Source organism: Fundulus heteroclitus, unplaced genomic scaffold, assembly GCF_011125445.2.
Source record: "Fundulus heteroclitus isolate FHET01 unplaced genomic scaffold, MU-UCD_Fhet_4.1 scaffold_286, whole genome shotgun sequence".
Lineage (NCBI taxonomy): Eukaryota > Metazoa > Chordata > Actinopteri > Cyprinodontiformes > Fundulidae > Fundulus > Fundulus heteroclitus.
Window position 1 is genome coordinate 29,567 of NW_023396696.1, and position 12,533 is coordinate 42,099.

At 41.5% G+C, this 12,533-nt stretch overlaps 1 protein-coding gene across 3 annotated transcripts in view; it reads left to right on the top strand.

The window, feature by feature from the left end:
* Positions 1–12,533, top strand: part of LOC105922950 (signal-induced proliferation-associated 1-like protein 2) — a 55,316-nt gene that overhangs the window by 14,960 nt on the left and 27,823 nt on the right. The window lies entirely within an intron of this gene.

Consider the following 12,533-nt stretch of genomic DNA (forward strand, 5'->3'; position numbering starts at 1 on the left):
TGACAGCACAGATAAAGGTTGGAGGACTACTTTCTCGCGAAACACACTTTAAAACTACTTTTTGTGATAAATTAGGGGAATAAAATCAATATGTTTGTAAAGTGGTCATCTCTTTACTGTTCCTTACTCCCTCTTGTGGTGGACAGTTTAGTCTTACAACACATGACCCTGCCCATTGAACAACGCGCCAGGATCTTTTTCCATGAAAGTAAAGCCAGGAAAAAGTGAAATCCGCCAAGTGGAACTTCCTAGTTGGGCTTCCAAAAGCCCCAGGCTTTGGAGGTCAGAAGGAAAAGGGCTTATTACTAATAATCGTTTTTGTCTACAGTATCAACTGCTGCCTTTGATACTGTGGACCACTTTAATTTCACACCTAAATCATTTGGTGGGCATTCGACACACCGCTCTTGATTGCTTCAGATCCTATCTGTTTGATCGATGTTTTTGTGTTAGCCTCTACTTTTTTATCCTATTTATTGCCTCTAGGTTCCATACTCTGAAGATATGGAATTTCATTTCTATGCCGATGATTATCAGATCTATCTACCCTTGAAGCAGGGGGACAGCCCTATTGGGTTGCTTGGAGGATATTAAAACTCAGCCAGCCCTGAACTTTTTGACACACAGGTGAAAATGTTTGTACCCTATAGCCGCTGTGACTCCAAGACAATTTTAAGTGCTGTACATGAACAAAACAAAAAACAAACAGAGGAAAGAAAGTATTACAGAGACCATAAAAACAGAGCAGAGGAGCCACAGCAACAGGTCTGATATCAGACAATGTTAATGTTGGGGTTTGCACTACACACCCCAACATTAACATTGAAAGGCAGCTCTAAACGAATAGGTTTTTGACCTTGATTTAAAGGAGCGTAGGGTTTCAGCACTTTTACAGTTTTCTGGGAGTTTGTTCCAGATAAGTGAAGCATAGGTATTTTCTGCTTCTCCATGTTTGTGTAACACTTATTACTTTGCAGGATGTGAGAAAAGCATAAGATTGGATCTAAATGAATAAGCGTTTGGGCCAGCAGGCTCAGCTGGGAGCAATCTAACCGTGGAGCAATCTGGGGTTAAGGGTCTTGCTCAAAGAGGGACCCAGAGTGCAGGCTGTGGCAGTTGAACCCAGGCACAAGCACAATACTGTAACCACTAGGCCACCACTCCACTAAAGGAGATCTGGAGTGAATGAGACTCAGATAATGGTTAAACGTGTAAATAGCTGGCCCGTCCGTCTTCTTCCACTTATCCGGGGTCGGGTCGCGGGGGTAGCAGCTTCAGTAGGGAGGCCCAGACGTCCCTGGCCTGTATTTTTAAAAACAGTTGAAATGAAATGTATTGATCAAAAAATAAGAAGGTCTGCATAACAGCAGGTTGGTACCAACAGAGTTCTCAGTGTCAACAGTATACTAGACACGCAATCAAAATCAACATCCTGGTGTATCCTATTGGATGCACCCGAAATCTAAAGTGATTACAACCAAAGTTACTCAGAGAATTTACTGTTTTGACACAATCAGTTTGACTGTGGAACAACTTTCCAGCAGAATCAATCACCTACAACAAAGAATTTCACAGCCTCCCTCAAGTCCACTTCCTCTGTATGAATGTGCGTGTATGTGAAGTCCAGAGTCCAAGATGTCCAAAAGTCCAGTTGTCCAAACGTTTCTGGGGTGTATATGTGTGAAAGGGGGAGTGGGCAGATGAGTGAGAGCGGGTGTTTGTTGTCGTGGGCCTACCACACCCGACAGTGCAGTAGCAGAATGGTGTTAGCTCGCCATCAAAGTCTGGTCCACGATGCGTTCATGTGTTGGAATAAAAAAAAAAACTTGACCGATCTCTCGAAAACAAGGCAGAATAAAATGGTGGCGGCGCCTCTGATGTCCACATGCAAAGCTTCTGATGTCCACAAATAAAAATATAACTCACATAAAACAAGTGTACACACAGCTCACAGCCTCATTTTCAGATTGCAATTAAACATAAATAACTTAATAGCATTAATTGGCTTTGAGTAGACAGCTGAAACATTTACCTCCACAAAATGCGGTGAAACCACTGAGCTATATAATACACTGGAGTGCTGATTTAGCTGAAAAACTGAAGTCACTGGCCGCCATCTTGCTACTCCCTACTCTCACAGAATCCCACAGGATTTGGTTGCAACAACAAGCAGTTTTCTGGCTGAGTGAAAACGTTTCACAGGTAATTCTACAGTCAGTGGATGTACTAACACTATCAACTACTAGGAAATTAGGTGCTGAAATATTTTACATGTTATTCATATTAAATATATATATATGTATATATAAGTATGTGTATATGTATATATGTATATATATGTATACACATATGTAAATATATGTTTTTGTATATTGTTATTTATATATTTATATAATTTTATTTAAATATATATTTAAATATAATGCGAAATATTTCAGCACATGACTTTCTCAGTACTTGATAGTTTTAGAACATAACATAAAGTATATGGCATTTGACATTTTAAAAGTTTTAAGCCCCCCTGAACATGAGAAAATCCTCGTTATTTGATGCTGTAGCCAGACCCGGCTGCAGAAACAAATCACGGGGGGCATTCCATTTTTTTAGGGGGGCACACTTTAAAAAGTTTTTTATTACTTATATATATATATATATATATATATATATATATAACAATAGTGTAGTCAATTTTGTCAAATTAGGCAGGCTTCCAACCAATTAGGCTTTTGTGTTCAAAAGCCTAATTAGCTGGAACAAAAATAGTTAATGGGCAGGTTGTAAAAAAATTGGGAAGCTTTTCACAACATTTGTTGGGCTTTTAGAAATAATTACTAACAAAATATATCAAAATAGTTGTCAACGTCGGACAGGAAACCAAAACATTTTAATAAAATGCCATCTCCTACAACTCATACTGGTCAATTTATTTTTTTAAATAAGTCGAATCTGTCGATCTGACATCATCATTGAATAGTAGTTATAATGAATAATATTGATAAAACAAGAAAAGAATAATGGTTAATCAAGTGTTTGGTCAGTGTAAACGCCCAGGAGGGGTTGAGTTCTACTTATCAACTTAAAAATATTTCATGACTGCGTGTAAGAGAAATGTTTGATTGAGCTATACTGAGGGAAATTAAGTTTATATTAAACTCATGTTGGGAAGCTATTTATTTATTTATTTTCCGGTTGATATATCATGATTGTTAAAGAGATCGTGTGTGTTATTTGGTTGTCTGATTGCATATTTTGTTGGGAGGCCATATGCACAGTTTTTTTCTTTGCTTCAGTGCAGTTGTGTGCTAATGGAATATTCTTATGTTTAATAGTTCTTATGTGTTTAATAGTTCTGTGCTTTTAACGTGAGAGTTTGAGATTTGGGCTTTTTTTTTTCTTTTAAGTTGGGCAGGTTTTATGTTGGGTTACTTGAAACTAACAGTGAGATAGGGTAACCTGTAGTGCTGTGTCTTAACTCAAAGTCCAGCATAAGCTACACGCTTATTAGCATGAGATCAGGCTGAACACTGACTGAAGTAAAAATTCACACTAAAAGAGGTTCTGTAATTACAGCAGGTATGGAGCGCAAGGAGCAGAACAAAGCAGAGTTCCCTTCTGTCTGCAAGTTTCTCCAGTTTGGCAGTAGATCTGCTCCTGGTGCTGCTAACTGTCCTAGCTAATCCTCCTAGCGTCAATGTTTACTCCAGTTTAGACTTCAGTGCTGGTATTTCAAACAGTAATTAATCGCGCTCCTTCCAGCTCGCTCTTGTCTGCTTCGTTGTCACTTCTTGTAATTGTTTGGTAATCAGACCAAATCTCCATCCCGCTCTACCGACACCAACGGTGAGCACAGCCGAACACCGCGTCGGCGACTGAAGGCTATGACTCGGTGTCCCGCCCCACTCCACCTGTGATTGGCTAGCATGTTGCCTTCAGTCGTTGATTTGATTGGTTAAATTGTATGATTGACACATCAAAGATAGTATTAATAGAACGATGGCCACTCCGAGGTATATATATAAAAACAAAAGACAGCTTCCAGTCCAGGGCGGGCACAGCTGGCTCACAGGGCGGGCACGGCCCCCCTATGCCCGCCCATGCCGCCGGGTCTGGCTGTAGCGCACATATTCCTTAGTTACTGGGGGGAAATAGGGAGTACCAATATGGCGGCTGGTGGCTTCACAGCGACTCGTTCTAACAGACGGTGATTAGCACTCCAGTGTATTATATAGCTCAGTGGGTGAAACCAGTGGAGGGTCCCGCTAGCATGAGATGCTAATCAGTTAGCTCATCTAGACTTCTTTTCAGAGTGAACATTCTTCCTGGCATTCCAGGTGGTTTACACTTGCCTCTGTCCTGATTTTATAACTGAACGATTGCTTGGTTTATTTTCTTTTTTTTCTTTTTTCACTGGCCGAGTGAGGTGCTCCTTGTTCCAGGAGTCACAAAGACAAGGGGTGGAACAATTCAGCGGGAAATATCATTGGCTAAAAGCACTGTCACTCACTCTTGGCAAAGCATTAACCCTTTAGTTGCATCTTATGTACTTTATGAGCTTAAAACAGCATTTATAATCCGTTACTTTTTATTCTTTAAGGCTTCTAAATAATATGGGCTACATCTTGTTCTGGTTCTGCAGAGCCGGCTGTAGCCAGAAGACCTGAGTGGTCTGGAGGGTTGATGCACTGATAACAAGTCTGTGATGTATTTAGGAGCTAAGCCATTCAGATCCTGCTGAGAAATCAGTCCTTTAATCCTGGAAATGTTCTGCAGGTTCTAGAAGGTCCACTTTGTCTTTAGATGGAGGTTCAGGTGTGAGTCCATCACTACTCCCAGGTTTCAGGCCTGATCAGTGGTTCCTAGCTGAAGCAGCTGAAGCTGTGAGCTAACTCTGGATCTCTCCTCTATTGGTCCAGAAATTATTCCTTCAGTTTAGTTTTTATTCAGTTAAAGAACATTTTGTCTCATCCTGCATTGATTTCTTCTATTTCCTCAGAGGCTGAACTGGTTCATAGTCACCTGGTGACATGGTGATGTAGAGCTGTGTGTCGTCTGCATAGTGATGGTAGCTGATGATGTTTATCATCTGAGCTAGAGGAGCATGGAGATCTAGAACAGGAGGAACCCAGGATGGAACCTTGGAGAACCCCACATGTGATTTATGTCGTCTCTGATGTAAAGTTACCTGCTGACACTAAAAGTCCTTTAAGTAGGATTTAAACCAGTGGAGAGCTGTAGCAGAGAGGCCGACCCAGTTCTCCAGATGTTCTAACAGGATGGAGAGATCCACAGTATCAATGCTGCACTGAGGTCCAACAGAACCAGCACTGAGGTTCTGAGGTCCATCAGAACCAGCAATGAGGTCCATCAGAACCAGCACTGAGGTTCTGAGGTCCATCAGAACCACTGAGGTTCTGAGGTCCAATAGAACCAGCACTGAGGTTCTGAGGTCCATCAGAACCAGCACTGAGGTCAACAGAACCAGCACTGAGGTTCTGAGGTCCATCAGAACCAGCACTGAGGTTCTGAGGTCCATCAGAACCAGCACTGAGGTTCTGAGGTCCATCAGAACCAGCACTGTGAAATAGACTCAAAACCTGCTCTAATTTCATGCCGTGCTTTGAATTCATCAGGAATTTCTCTCGGTTGACCAATAAGATTTAAATACACGCCTTCATTTAGTCCGTAATCACCTAAACTCCGACGAGACCTAGTTTTCCAATTTCAATCTCAGCCAATTCTTTTAGACCTTCATACACTAAAGTTATCAGTACTTTCATTCTTACCAATGCACAGAGCCCTACCCACTTAAGTAGTAAGGTGTTCAATTCAATTCAATTTCAATTCAATTTTATTTATATAGCGCCAATTCAAGAAACTCGAGGCACTTTACAAAGTCAAATTCAACTATATTATACAGATTGGTCAAAAATGTCCTATATAAGGAAACCAGTTGATTGCATCAAAGTCCCGACAAGCAGCATTCACTCCTGGGGAACCGTAGAGCCACAGGAAGAGTCATCTGCATTGTACATGGCTTTGCTGCAATCCCTCATCTGCCTCGACCCACTGGGGGTTAGAGAAGACAGAGCAGAGACACAGAAAGCACAGAAGCTCACATTGATCCAGTAATCTGTTCTACATTAGATGGTAATAGCGGGTGAGCCGTCTTCCCTGGATGATGTCACAGTTAACAGAACGCCAGACCAGGTGTACCTACTATGAAGAAAAAGAGAGAGCAAAAAGTTAAAAGCTGAAATGACAACTGTCATTTCAATGTAATACAATGCAAAACTGAAGAACAGTAAACTGAAGAACAGTAGAAATCAGTAGAGTGAGAATATTAGACCCTGATGTCCTCCAGTAGATGTCCTTCTATGCAGAGAAATAATAGAGGGAACAAAAAGTTAAAAGCTGAAATAACAACAAACAATGCGGACTGGAGAGCAGTAGGAGACCTCAGCAGAGAGAGAGAAATAGACCCTGATGTCCTCCAGTAGCCTAAGCCTATAGCAGCATAACTATAGAGGTAGCTCAGGGTAACATGAGCCACTCTGACTAGAAGCTTTGTCACAAAGGAAAGTTTTAAGCCTAGTCTTAAAAGTAGACGGGGTGTCTGCCTCACGGACCAAAACTGGGAGTTGGTTCCACAGGAGAGGAGCCTGATAGCTAAAGGATCTGCCTCCCATTCTACTTTTAGAGACTCTAGGAACCACCAGCAGACCTGCGGTCTGAGAGCGAAGTGCTCTGTTAGGAACATACGGGGTAATCAGAGCTCTGATATATGATGGAGCTTGATTATTAAGGGCTTTATACGTTAGAAGGAGAATTTTAAATTCTATTCTTGATTTAACAGGAAGCCAATGAAGGGAAGCTAAAACAGGAGAAATATGATCCCTCTGGTTGATTTTTATCAGAACTCTTGCTGCAGCATTTTGGATCAGCTGAAGGCTTAGAACTGCATTTTGTGGACTTCCTGATAGTAAAGAATTACAATAGTCCAGCCTTGAAGTAACAAATGCATTACTGATTTGATGGTGTGGACTTCCTGTTTGCGGTAAGGCGTATTGCGTCACTTCCTGTTGTTGCTGCGTGAACGACGGAGCTTTGCTCCAGGCTCTCTCGCTTTTTATCTTTAAACCTCTTTGCTGTAACATCTGTTTCCAAACATAAGCACTTTTAAAACATTGTCTGTGGCTGCTCATCACGTTTGGGAACTCCTCGTGTTTCACACGGTTTGTTCTTTGGCGTGATAATAGGGCGTTAGCCTAGCTTTAGCCTAGCGCTAGCCAAGCCTTAGCCTCATAATGGCTTCTCCGTCCCTGACTAAGTCTCCTATCTGCTGCTCTCTGTGTCAGATGTTCAGTTATTCCTCTGCCTCCTTTAGTGATGATGGTACATGTAATAAATGTAGTGTTTTTGTAGCTTTGGAGGCGAGGGTGTCAGAATTGGAGACCCGGCTCCGTGCTGTTGAAAAACCAGCTGATAGCCGCTCTTTTGCTAGCGCGGAGCCGCATAGAGTAACTTCACGTAGCGAACCTAAAGCAGTAGCACCCGAACAGCCTGGTAACCAGGCTGGCTGGGTGACGGTTCGTAGGAAGCATAGCTCTAGATTACAGACCCCAGATCACCACCAACCCATCTGCGTTTCTAATAAATTTTCCCCTCTGAGCGACAATCTCGCCGAGGAGCCGACCTTAATTATTGGCAGCTCCATAATGAGAAATGTGGCACTAAAGAAACCAGGGACCATAGTTAAATGCCTACCAGGGGCCAGAACAGGCGACATAGAATCCTACCTAAAACTACTGGCTAAGGATAAGCGTAAATACCGCAAAATTGTTATTCACGCTGGCGGTAATGACACCCGGTCACGCCGATCAGAGGTCACCAAAGTTGGTGTTGCTTCGGTTTGTGAGTTTGCTAAAACTATGTCGGACTCCGTAATTTTCTCTGGTCCCCTGCCTGATCTGACCAGTGATGACATGTTTAGCCGCATGTCATCATTCAACCGCTGGTTGTCTAGGTGGTGTCCAGAAAACGACGTGGGCTACATTGATAACTGGAGAACTTTCTGGGGAAAACCTGGTCTGATCCGGAGAGACGGCATCCATCCTACTTTGGATGGTGCAGCTCTTCTTTCTAGGAATCTGGCCGGATTTATTAGTTCTCCTAAATGCTGACAACCCAGGGTCCAGACCAGGAAGCAGAGCCGTAGTTTAACACACCTCTCTGCAGCTTCTGTACTGTTACCCACCCATTATCCTATTGAGACGGTGTCTTTCCCACGGCCAAAACTTAACAGATCAAAAACTGATCTAAAAGGAACAAATCATAAAAACCTAATAAAAATCAATATGGTTCACCTTGAACCTAAAAATAAAATAATAAAATGTGGTCTATTAAATATAAGGTCTCTCCCTCCAAAGACTTTGTTAGTTAATGAATTGATTTCTGATAATCAGATTGATTTGTTTTGTCTCACAGAAACCTGGCTACAAGAGGACTATGTTAGTATAAATGAGTCAACTCCCTCCAGTTATTCAAATTTCCACATTCCCAGATCTGTGGGAAGAGGAGGAGGAGTGGCAACTATCTTTCAGTCTGATTTATTAATTAGTCCCAGGCCAACTAATAATTACAGTTCTTTTGAACATTTAACCCTCAGTTTCCCTCATCCAAACTGCAAAGCAATAAAACCTCTTCTGTTTGTTGTTTTGTATCGTCCACCAGGCCCTTACACTCAGTTTTTGGATGAGTTGTCAGATTTCTTATCTGATTTGGTGTTAAATACTGATAAGGCTATTATAGTGGGTGATTTTAACATCCATGTTGACACTGAATGTGATAACCTTAGTGTAGCCTTTAAAACTATCCTAGATTCAATTGGTTTTGCTCAAAATGTGCATAAACCGACGCACTCTCGGCTCCATACTTTAGACCTTGTGCTGACATATGGCATTGATTGTGAAGAATTAACAGTATTTCCTCACAACCCTGTCCTGTCTGATCATTTTTTAATAACATTTGAGTTTAATCTAACTGAATTCTCCACCCCCAAAAGAGGGTTCCATTATAGTCGATTTTTATCGGACAATGCTGTATCAAAACTTAAAGAGTCTGTCCCCTTCTTAATATCCTCAGTATTGCAGAAATGCCCTGTAGATGGCAGCATTGCTGTTTCTTCCCATTCACAAATCGATACCTTTGCTAACAATGTGACTTCCTCATTGCGTTCTGCGTTAGACAATGTAGCTCCCTTGAAAAAGAAGGTGATTATTCACAGGAAGCTGGCTCCTTGGTTTAATTCAGAGCTGCGTTCCTTGAAGCACAATGTTAGGAAATTGGAGAGAAAATGGCGCTCTACACACCAAGAGGAATCCTACTTAATCTGGAGGGACAGACTATTGTTGTATAACAAGACCCTCCGCAGAGTTAGAGCAGCATATTTTTCATCATTAATTGAAGAGAATAAAAATAATCCTAGATTTCTCTTTAGTACAGTTGCCAAACTTACCCAGAGCCACAGCTCTGTTGATCCATCCATTCCCTTAGCTCTCAGTAGTAATGATTTTATGGGATTCTTCATAAATAAAATTGATGCCATTAAAAATAAAATAATTGGCATCCTCCCAAACATGATTACCTCGTCCTCAGTAAGTGAGGCAGCATTGGAGGAATCTTTAGAACCTGCGCAGTGTCTGAACTGTTTAGAAGCAGTAGAGCTTTCTGAGCTATCTAAAATTTTAGCTTCATCTAAACCTTCTACCTGTATGTTAGACCCAATCCCAACCAAGTTGTTTAAGGACATATTCCCTTTGATCAGTGGCACTATTTTAGACATGATTAATCTATCCTTAGTAAATGGATATGTACCACAGGTTTTGAAAGTAGCTGTTATTAAACCTTTACTTAAGAAACCTTCTCTTGATCAAGATGAGTTAGTAAATTACAGACCTATATCTAATCTTCTTTTCTTATCTAAAATTCTTGAGAAAGTAGTTGCTAATCAACTTTGTGAACATTTACAAAGTAATGACCTACTTGAGGAGTCTCAGTCAGGCTTCAGAGCTCATCATAGCACTGAAACAGCTCTGGTGAAGGTCACTAATGATATTCTCATGGCCTCAGATAATAGACTTGTGTCTATACTTGTCCTGTTAGATCTCAGTGCTGCGTTTGATACAGTTGATCACAATATTCTCCTACAAAGACTTGAACATACTGTAGGGATTAAGGGAAAAGCATTAGGCTGGTTTAAATCTTATCTGTCGGACAGATTCCAGTTTGTTCATGTTAATAATAAATCTTCCTCAAACTCTAGGGTCACCTGTGGAGTACCACAGGGTTCAGTCCTTGGACCAATTCTCTTTACTATATATATGCTTCCGATAGGCAAAATTATCAGACAGCATGGGATTAATTTCCACTGTTTTGCTGATGATACTCAGCTATATTTATCCATAAATCCTGATGAATCCAATCAATTACTTCGACTGCAGTCATGTCTTGATGACATCAAAAGCTGGATGACTTTAAATTTCCTGCATCTAAATTCTGACAAGACCGAAGTTTTAATCTTTGGGCCAGAGTCCTCAAAAAATAAACTTCTTAACCAATCACTTAATCTGGGTGGCATTAACCTGGCCTCTGGTAATAAAGTAAAAAATCTTGGTGTTATTTTTGACCAAGACATGTCATTTAAATCCCATATTAAACAGGTTTCCAGAGTTTCCTTTTTTCACCTCCGGAATATCGCCAGAATTAGAAACATTCTGTCCAGGAGTGATGCTGAAAAACTGGTCCATGCATTTGTTACTTCAAGGCTGGACTATTGTAATTCTTTACTATCAGGAATTCCACAAAATGCAGTTCAAAGCCTTCAGCTGATCCAAAATGCTGCAGCAAGAGTTCTGATGAAAATCAACAAGAGGGATCATATTTCTCCAATTTTAGCTTCCCTTCATTGGCTTCCTGTTAAATCAAGAATATAATTTAAAATTCTTCTTCTAACATATAAAGCCCTTCATAATCAAGCTCCATCATATATCAGAGCTCTGATTACCCCGTATGTTCCTAACAGAGCACTTCACTCTCAGACTGCAGGTCTGCTGCTGGTTCCTAGAGTCTCTAAAAGTAGAATGGGAGGCAGATCCTTTAGCTATCAGGCTCCTCTCCTGTGGAACCAACTCCCAGTTTTGGTCCGTGAGGCAGACACCCCGTCTACTTTTAAGACTAATCTTCAAACTTTCCTTTTTGACAAAGCTTCTAGTCAGAGTGGCTCATGTTACCCTGAGCTATCTCTATAGTTATGATGCTATAGGCTTAGGCTGCTGGAGGATATCAGGGTCTAATTTTCTCACTCTACTGATTTCTACTGTTCTCCAGTTTTGCATTGTATTACATTGAAATGACTGTCGTCATTTCAGCTTTTAACTTTTTGCTCTCTCTCTTTTTCTTCATAGTAGGTACACCTGGTCTGGCGTTCTGTTAACTGTGACATCATCCAGAGAAGACGGCTCACCCGCTACTTCCATCTAATGTAGAACAGATTACTAGATCAATGTGTGCTTCTGTGCTTTTTTGTTTCTCTTGTTGTGTCTCTGTTCTGTCTTCTGTAACCCCAGTCGGTCGAGGCAGATGACCGTTCATACTGAGCCCGGTTCTGCCGGAGGTTTTTTTTCCCGTTAATGGGTGGTTTTTCTTCCCACTGTCGCTTCATGCTTGCTCAGTATGAGGGATTGCAGCAAAGCCATGTACAATGCAGATGACTCTTCCTGTGGCTCTACGGTTCCCCAGGAGTGAATGCTGCTTGTCGGGACTTTGATGCAATCAACTGGTTTCCTTATATAGGACATTTTTGACCAATCTGTATAATCTGACCCAATCTGTATAATATGATTGAACTTGACTTTGTAAAGTGCCTTGAGATGACATGTTTCATGATTTGGCGCTATATAAATAAAATTGAATTGAATTGAACTAGTTTTTCAGCATCACTCCTGGACAGAATGTTTCTAATTTTGGCGATATTCCTGAGGTGAAAAAAGGAAACTCTGGAAACCTGTTTAATATGGGATTTAAATGACATGACCTGCGGTAGCGCTCCTTTTTACAGACAGGATGTCTAAGTCTGTCACTAAAGGAGCTGCTCAGCTGCTCTACAGTCTGGTGCAGGGGGTGGAAGGTGTTGTCCATGATGGATGTGAGCTTGGACAACACCCTCCTCTCAGCTACTTCCTCCACAGAGTCCAGAGAGCAGCCCAGGACAGAAGTGGCCTTCCTCACCAGCTTATTCAGCCTCTTTCTGTCCCGCTCTGCACTGCCAGGAGCCCAGCAGATGACAGCGTAGAGGAGGGCTGAGGCCACCACAGAGTCATAGAAGGTCTTAAGCAGAGTCCTGCTCACTCCAAAGGACCTCAGCCTCCTCAGGAGGTGGAGGCGGCTCTGGTCCTTCTTATGCAGAGCGTCTGTGTTATGAGTCCAGTCCAGCTTATTGTTGACGTGAACACCCAGGTATTTGAAACTCTCCACAG